The sequence below is a fragment of the Trichosurus vulpecula genome, chromosome 2, assembly GCF_011100635.1.
Source record: "Trichosurus vulpecula isolate mTriVul1 chromosome 2, mTriVul1.pri, whole genome shotgun sequence".
In the NCBI taxonomy this organism is placed as follows: Eukaryota; Metazoa; Chordata; class Mammalia; order Diprotodontia; family Phalangeridae; genus Trichosurus; species Trichosurus vulpecula.
In genome coordinates this window covers 277,454,049-277,462,416 of record NC_050574.1, presented here as the reverse complement: position 1 = coordinate 277,462,416, position 8,368 = coordinate 277,454,049, and the positions used below count along the sequence as shown (strand labels likewise).

The 8,368-nt window shown below is 39.3% G+C and overlaps 1 pseudogene; it reads left to right on the top strand.

Annotated features, from left to right (window-relative positions):
• Positions 1-7,056: 7,056 nt before the first annotated feature.
• LOC118835368 lies at positions 7,057-7,961 on the top strand (annotated as a pseudogene).
• The last annotated feature ends 407 nt before the right edge of the window (positions 7,962-8,368 follow it).

Sequence of the window (8,368 nt, the reverse complement as noted above, 5' to 3'; positions counted from 1 at the left end):
ATTCTTTTTCTTTACTTGTAATTCAAGCCTCAGGTTTCTTAGGCACCTAAATGCTGGGGACATAGACATGGTTCCATCTTCTAGATAGAGAGAAATTTAGAAATCATGGAAGAAGGGAGCTATATAGAAGCTGTTTTTCTTCCTTAATAATAATAGTTAACATTTATATAGCACTTTTAAGATTTGCAAGCTGTATATATATTTATATATATATATACACACATATATATTAATCTCATTAGATCTTTATAACGTTGTGAAGTTAATGCAATTATGATTATGTACATTTTACAGATAAGTAAATTGAAGCTGAGAAACTAAGCAACTTGCCCCAGTCACCTACCAAGCTAGAGGCAGCTAAGTGACTTGGTGAATAGATCCCCATATCTGAAGTCAGGAAGATCTGAGTTCAAGTTTAGCCTCAGATACTTACAACTCTAAACATCTTTTTTTTTTAATTCAACACAATATTAGATACAACCACAATATAGTCTGCTTTCATTGTTTTCTTAAATTTCTCCTTTAATGTTCACAATTTCTGTGTTGGGTTTTAATTGGGAAATTTTGATTTGTTGCTTTTCTAGTGGTTTTTTTTATTTGTATGCCCAATTCATTAATCTGTTACTTCTCTTTTTTTGATGAAAAATTTTAGAGATATAAATTTTTCCCCTAAGAATTGCCTTTGTTATATCTCCCAAATTTTAGCATGTTGTCTCATTGTCATCATCTTCAGTGAAATTATTGATTATTACTATGATTTGTTTTTGGACCTGTCCATTCTTTAGGATTAAGTTATTTAGTCTCCAATTAATTTTAACTTTTTCTTCCATAGACCTTTTAATGAATAAAACCTCTCTTGCATCATGGTCTATAAAATATGTGTTTAGTGCTTTTCTACATGTGTTTATGAAGTTTTTATGCCCTGATAAATAGTATGTATATATATAATATGTATGTATGTATATATAATATGTATGTATATATGTATATATGTGTGTGTGTGTACACACACACACACACACACACACACATACTTCTTCAAAATTCTCTAGAAGTCTTGCATATCTGACTCTTTTAAATTCTATCCAGGTCTTTAAGTTCTTTCTTGTTTGTTTTTGTTAGATTTAAATAGGTCTGAAAGGTCCCCCACTATTATCATTTTACTATCTATTTCTTCCCACAGCTCATTTTATTTTTCCTTTAGGTTTTAAATTCTATGACATTAGGTGTGTATATGCTATTGATATAAAAGCATTGTCTAAGTACCTTTCAATAAAATGTAGTTTCCTTCTTTATCTCTTGCACAATAGATACTGAATCACTTAATGGATACACATAGTTACTGCTTCTTCATTTGTAACATAAAGGTGACCAGTTCCAAGATAAATAGTGATGCTCATTAGTGTCCTAATGGTACACTGGCATGAGTGCAGGAGTTGGAGTAAGAGGACCTGAGTTCAAGTGGCAGATGTGCCCCTTGGTACCTACCTGACCTTGAATAAATCAATTAAACTTTCCATGCTAGACTAGATGGCCTCTAAGGTTGCTTTTAAGTTTATGTAGTTCCCTCTTTGTTACAAATCTACAGTTCTGTATGAAACACTCTATAGTTCACCATTTCGACTGTTATAAAATTTAGTTGCTCATCCAATGATTTCTTTTAAATCTATCTTAATTAACCCAATGAGCACAGCAGGGATATAGAAACAAATATAAGATCCGTTCAATTAAAGATACTGAAGTTAGGTTTATGTAAAATTAATCATCTGAACGAAACCATTAAAAGGTGAGTTATCTGGATTGTTCGAATTTTTTTTCTCTTTTTCTAAAGCTAGATTTTGATGTTGGCTAGATACAGCCTGTCAACATCCAGATCTGAGTTGTCATTAAGATAATATAAAATCTCTGAGAAGTAGATGGAACTAGAAGGAAATTCAGAGAAGTGAAGAAGGGTGATGACAGTTTTCTAAGCAGCCAGTAATATGCCCAACTAAGGTATGTACTTGTCATCTCATATATCTCCTCTTTTACAGAAACCAGAGTAGATGTGGGCTATGATAGTTAGTGACATGGGACATACTTATTAGTAACATACTTATTAGAAAGAAAAATATCTGTGGAGTTAGACACAGTATGCATATGTTTCTCTTCCTCTTTCCCTCTTCCATCTCTCTCTCTGTCTCTCTCTCTTCTCTCTCTCCTCTCTCTCTCTCTCTCTCTCTCCTCTCTCTCTCTCTGTCTCTCTCTCTCTGTCTCTCTCTCACTCGCTCTCTGTCTCTCTCCTCTCTGTCTCTCTCCTCTCTCTCTCTCTCTCTCCCTCCCTCTCTCTCTCTCTCTCTCTCTCTCTCTCTCTCTCTCTCTCTTTCTGTCTCTTTCTCCCTTCCTTATTCCCTCCTTCTCTTTCCCTATTTCCCTCTTTCTGTGCTCCTCTCATGTATTTTTTCCTTCTTTTTTTCTCTTTTTTACTGCAGAGGTGTTCTCATTTGTCTTGATGGTTTGCTCCATTTATAATGACAATTCTGTTTATTTAGTCTTTACTCTTATTGATGTTTTGGAAAATGGTGAAGTAGCTGTCTTGCACTGTGGTCTGCCTCTAGAAATGTGACATCTGCCTCAGTCTTTATATTTACTTTAGGTCAGAGTACTTGTATTTCTCTGTAATCAGTCTTTCAGACTTTTCCTAAGCTTTCCATATCTGAGTAAATTTTTCCTGCTTTTGCTCTTTGAGTCAATCACGTTTCTCACAGATTATTTTTTTACTACTATATTCTTTTTCTTAGTTCCAACTATTTAATCTTTAAATCTACACACATATGTTTCATCTATCCTAATGTGCTTATGTTGTAGTTTTTACTCATTACCATCTCCTTTAAGTTACTATCTGAACGACTGCTATATTCTTGGAATCGTATAACATTTTGTTTATAAGGGTCTTTAGATGAAGCAGCTCAACACCCCCTCACTTCACAGATGAGAAGGTTTAGGACTACCTGGAGATTTTAAGTGATTTGTGAAAGATTACACATCTCATGGATAGCAGAGTGAGGCCTAGAACACCCAGGTTCATAACCCATAGACCAATGTGCCCTTTCCAATAAATGAGTGTCTCATTTAAGATGCTTAATCTAATCTTGATACTTACTTTTTGTTATTCAGTCATTTCTATCCTCTCTGACTCTTCTGGTCCCCATTTGGGGTTTTCTTGGTAAAGATACTAGGGTGTTTTTCCATTTCTTTCTCCATCTAATTGTACAGATGAGGAACTGAGGCAAACAGTGACTTATCTAGGGTTACACAACTAGTAAATGTCTGAGGCCAGATTAGAACTCAAGAAGATGAATCTTCTGACTTTAGGCCTGACACTCTATCCACTGTATCATCTAGCCTCTCATAATACCTATTCCCTTTCTGTTAAAATATGTAATTATAGCCATGCTTAGAATGTCTAAGATGGAAAATTCATTTAGTCAATGTTCCAAATTTTATTAAATACTCATTATATGCAGATCACTGTGCTATATAGGTACTGGAGAAGACAGAAAATTTATGTAATACTTGGCCTATTCCCTTCATGGAATTTTCAGTCCAGTAGAGGAGAAAGAGTATGATATAGTATAAATAATCTTGCATCTGGTTTCAAATCCCACTTCTGATACTTAGGGAGTTTCTTATGGGGAGAGGGGGACAATGCTAATGGAATAGAAGGTGAAACCATGAGAAAGAAGTGTCATGGAAGGAAAGGAAGAACAATATATTGGGGATGAAGGGATAGTCAATGTGATCAAAAGCTACAAGAAAACAAAAGAATAAAGACTGAGAAAAGGCCACCAATTATATTAATTTATGTTGTACAGGCCACTGTATTAGATTTTAGGAGTGGTTGGTTGGTTGGTTGGTTGATTGCTGTCCTTCTTGCTCAAAGAGGACCAAAATGACATCACTATGTTAGAGTCAAGTTACAGTGTATCCTACTATGGCTGATCAGACCAATATGATCTTGGAATGTTCTACCACAGATTGGGCATAAATAGTCCATGTGAACATTTGGGGTGGATTCTTAATTTTGCACATCTCATGTTTCTTTTGAGCCACTTCAATTCTGCTTTGCTCGTAGAACACAGCACCTTCTCTGATGATGGCACACCATGCTGGGTGGTCCTGTGCCAGTATCTCCCATGTCTCACAATCAATTCCAGAGTTCTTAAGAAAGACCTTGAGAGTGTCCTTGTATCGATTTTTCTGACCACCATGTGAGTACTTGCTCTGTGTGAGTTCTCCATAAAATAGTCTTTTAGGCAAGTGTACATTTGCCATTCAGACAACATGGCCAGCCTGTTGGCATTGAGTTCTTTGCAGTAGACTTTGAATTCTTGGCAGATTAGTTAGAGAGAGGACCTCAGTGTCTGGTATCTTATCAAAGTGAGAACTTGGAAATATCTTAACTTAAAAAGGCCAAGGTATCCCAGTATATCTTAGGCCAGCTCCAGATGTCCTGATCTATAACTGGCCACTGTACCCAGACAGCTCTGGAAGAGAAAGTAAGACTGGTGACCTTACACAGCCCTCCCTCACTCAAATCCAATTCAATTCCAAGTCATGGTATTATCTTCCTGATGTCATGGTCCTCTTTGAGAATGAAAGACAAACCACAACCACCATCCTACCAGGGGATCTTCAGAAACTTCCTAAGAGAATTCAAATGGAAGCAATTCAGTTTCCTGTGCTCCTGGGCTCCATTCCTGGCATGGCACTGGTATACTGTCCAAGTTTCATGGGCATACAACAATGACGTCAGCACAATGGCTCTGTAGACCTTCAGTTTGGTAGGCAGTCTAATACTTCTTCCCTCCCACACTATCCTTTGGAACCTCCCAAACACTCAACTAGCTCTGGCAATGTGTGTGTCAACTCATCATCTATGTATACATCCCTGTAAATTGTACTGCCAAGGTAAGTGAACTTATCCACAGTATTCAGAACTTCTCCATTTGCAATAACTGGTGGTTCCACATATGGATGGTACGGTGCTGGCTGATGTAGCACCTGTATTTTCTTGGTGTCAATTGTTAGGCCAAAATTAACAAAAGCAGCAGAGAATTGATCCATACTTGGTTGCATCTCAGCTTCAGAGGCTGCATTGAGTGTGCAAGCATCTTCAAACAAAAAAGTCACATACCAACATTCTCTTCACTTTAGTCTAGGCTTGTAGCCTTTCCAAGTGGAAGAATTTACCATCCATGCAGTAGGTGACCTTGATGCTGAATATAAAAAAATGAGAAATGCACTTCTTGTCCTCTCAGAACTTATATTCATCCTACTAAGGTATTCTGGCATGTAAAAAGATAAATATAGGACAAGTAGGCAGTGATGGGGAATAAGACCCATCAAAAAATAGGAATATTTGAAAAAGGAAAGAAAACTAACACTTGGGTTGATTCAGTATGTTGCATCTGAGCTTTGATGGGAAATTAAAGAAAGAGTGTGCATCACACAAAAATAATCATAATAGACCGTTAAGCTAAAGTTCCTTCCTAGTCTGCAAGAAATGATTGTCTTCTCAATTATTCTACATGATTATATATGCCAACTTATTTAATTATTTTATGAAGCACATTTTATTATGTCCTGTGTCTTTTCACCATAAACACTGAATGTTAATCTCAGTTTGAGGGTTCATTAAGAAAACCATATAGACCAAAACAAACTTAACAAAAACCAAAAACAAAACCTATCAGATACAATATTTAATGAAAAACAAAACTAGTCAATCAAAGGATTATTTGTGTCCTGATTCAGATCTACAAGCTCGTAAATGTGTATATTATTCTTAACAGTGAAGATTGCAGTCCATTCATTTCTTGTTATTCTGAGTCCTTCCGTTCTTGTCAAAATCTTCCCTAGAGTAGCAATCCAATTCCCTGTAGATCTTCCTCTAGGTCTTCTAACATTTCATGGATAGCAGTGAAGCATTCCATCCATTTGTAATCCTCAACCTCACTATATGACTAGCCTGCCTCCATTCCTAAGAATACATTTTCTGAATGCTATCTTTTAAGCCATTTACTGCTTATATGCAGACAGTAATAGGACCCACCCTACTTATACCCACTATACATCTCTCCATGGCTCTTTGGGGCACCAGTACCTTTGATTCTTCAAAGGCTGTGGGGTTACATGTATCGTAGCCACATAACATTACTCAGAGAACAGCATAAATTAAATGACAATGATTCTCTGTATTTGAATGAATTCATTAGTTTAAATGGAGAGGAGTTATGAATAAAGAGCTAAACTTTTTAAGAGGAGGAGCATAGATTATGACCAAAGGAAATGAGATTAACTGATATTTCTTGTATAAATGATAAGCTAACTGTTATTTCAATACCTTATGGGTATTGTCTCTGCAACCTTTTGTAGCTGACAAGGGATTTACCAGAAGCTTCAAAAGAGAAATGAACACTAAGAAAGGAGCTATGAATTTAGACTTTAGGAACCATTACCTTTATCACCTCTCCTGTCCTCTGCCTGTTCTTCATATCTCTCTTTATTCCTCAGGCCCCAAACTTCTCAGACAAAGTGTGCTTTTTAATTTAGGAAATAAAATGACAATGGACTTTGGTTTCTATTGTATTAAGAAGCATACTGCTGAGTGAGTGGGCATCAACCTCCTCCAAGGCTGAGACCTCCTAGGGACCCAGCAGAGAGACAGTTAGGCAGCCCTTCCAGCCTGCTGGATGCCAGACTCTGCATCAGGCCTCGTGCCTCCTTTGGCCTCCTCATGTTTTCCTCTACGGTCCAGACACATAGTATGATCATTAGGTGTTCCGTTTCCCAACAACTTTCTAAGGAAAATCAAGAGAAGTGGGCCATGGTTGTTGTGAGCAACTTTGAAGAGCAGGACACCTTTAGAGAAGCTTGATCAAGGTGCCATCATTGTGAGACCGTCCAGATCAGGACTCCAGCAGAGTTCCTCTGTCTTGTCTTGCTCAGTCAGTGGAGGCTATCTTTCCATTTCTCCTCTGACTCCTGGGAAGTAGCAGAAAGTCAGCATGCATCATGGTTGGATTTAAGCCTACAGATGTGCCTCCAACAGCCAGGATAAAGTTCCTTGGGGCTGGTACCGCCACCTGCATCGCTGACCTCATCAGCTTCCCCCTGGATACAGCCAAAGTCCAGCTGCAGATTCAAGGAGAGAGCCAGTGGGCCATCTGAGCTTCCTCTACCAATGCCCACTATCAAGGTGTCATGGGCACCATTCTGACCATGGTGAAGCCTGAGGGCCCTAGCAGTCTGTACAACAGTCTGGTGGCTGGGTTGCAGCTCCAGATGAGTTTTGCCTCTGTCCACACTGTCCTTGATGACTCTGTCAAGCAGTTGTACACCAAGGTATCTGATCATGCAGGCCTTGTGAGCCTTGTCCTGGCAGGCTGCACCACAGGGGCACTGGCAGTGGGTGTAGCCCAACCCACAGATGTGAAGGTACATTTCCAGGCCCAGGCTCGTGTAGGTGGCAGCCAGAGGTACCAGGGTACAATGGATGCCTATAAGACTATCACTGAGAGGAGGGCCTTCGAGGCTTATGGAAAGGAACTTCACCCAATGTTGCCCACAATGGTAACCTATGATCTCATCAAAGATGCTCTCCTGAAAGCCTGTCTCATGACTGATGACCTTCTCTGCCACTTCACATTAGCCTTTAGGGCTGGTTTCTACATCACCATCATTGCTTCCCCCTTGGACGTGGTCAAGACAAGATACATGAACTCTGCCCTGGGCCAGTATGCCGGTGCTGCCACCGCACCCTCACCATGCTTTGGAAGGAGGGACCCCAAGCCTTCTACAAAGGGTTCATGCCTTCCTTCCTACACTTGGGCTCCTGGAATGTAGTGATGTTTGTCACCGACGAGTAACTGAAACAGGCCCTGATGGCTGCTCCCACTTCCTGGGAAGCTTCTTTCTGAGCCCCCTCTCCTGCTAGTTTTCTGCCTTATACCCCCACTTTGAGTCCAGACCCTATCCTGCCTCTCCTCCCCATTGTTCCCCTATTCTGCTCCTCCCCTGCCTTAGCATTAAAGAAACCTCTTCCACTTCCCCCTCCACCTTAGAGTTAGCCCCATTTAAACCATCTGCAGCCTATTTCTTCAGCCATTACAGCCTCACCCAGTTCTTAGGCTCCTTACTTCTAATAAAGCCAGACCAGAACTGCCCCCCCCAAAAAAGTAGCATACAGCTATAAAGTTTACAAAGTGCTTAGCTCACAACAACTCTGCATTGTACGTAATGTAAGTAGCATTATGCCCATTTGACAGATGATAAAGCTGTTTCAGAGAGGTTATGTGACTTGTCCCAAATCACATAATTAGGGGGC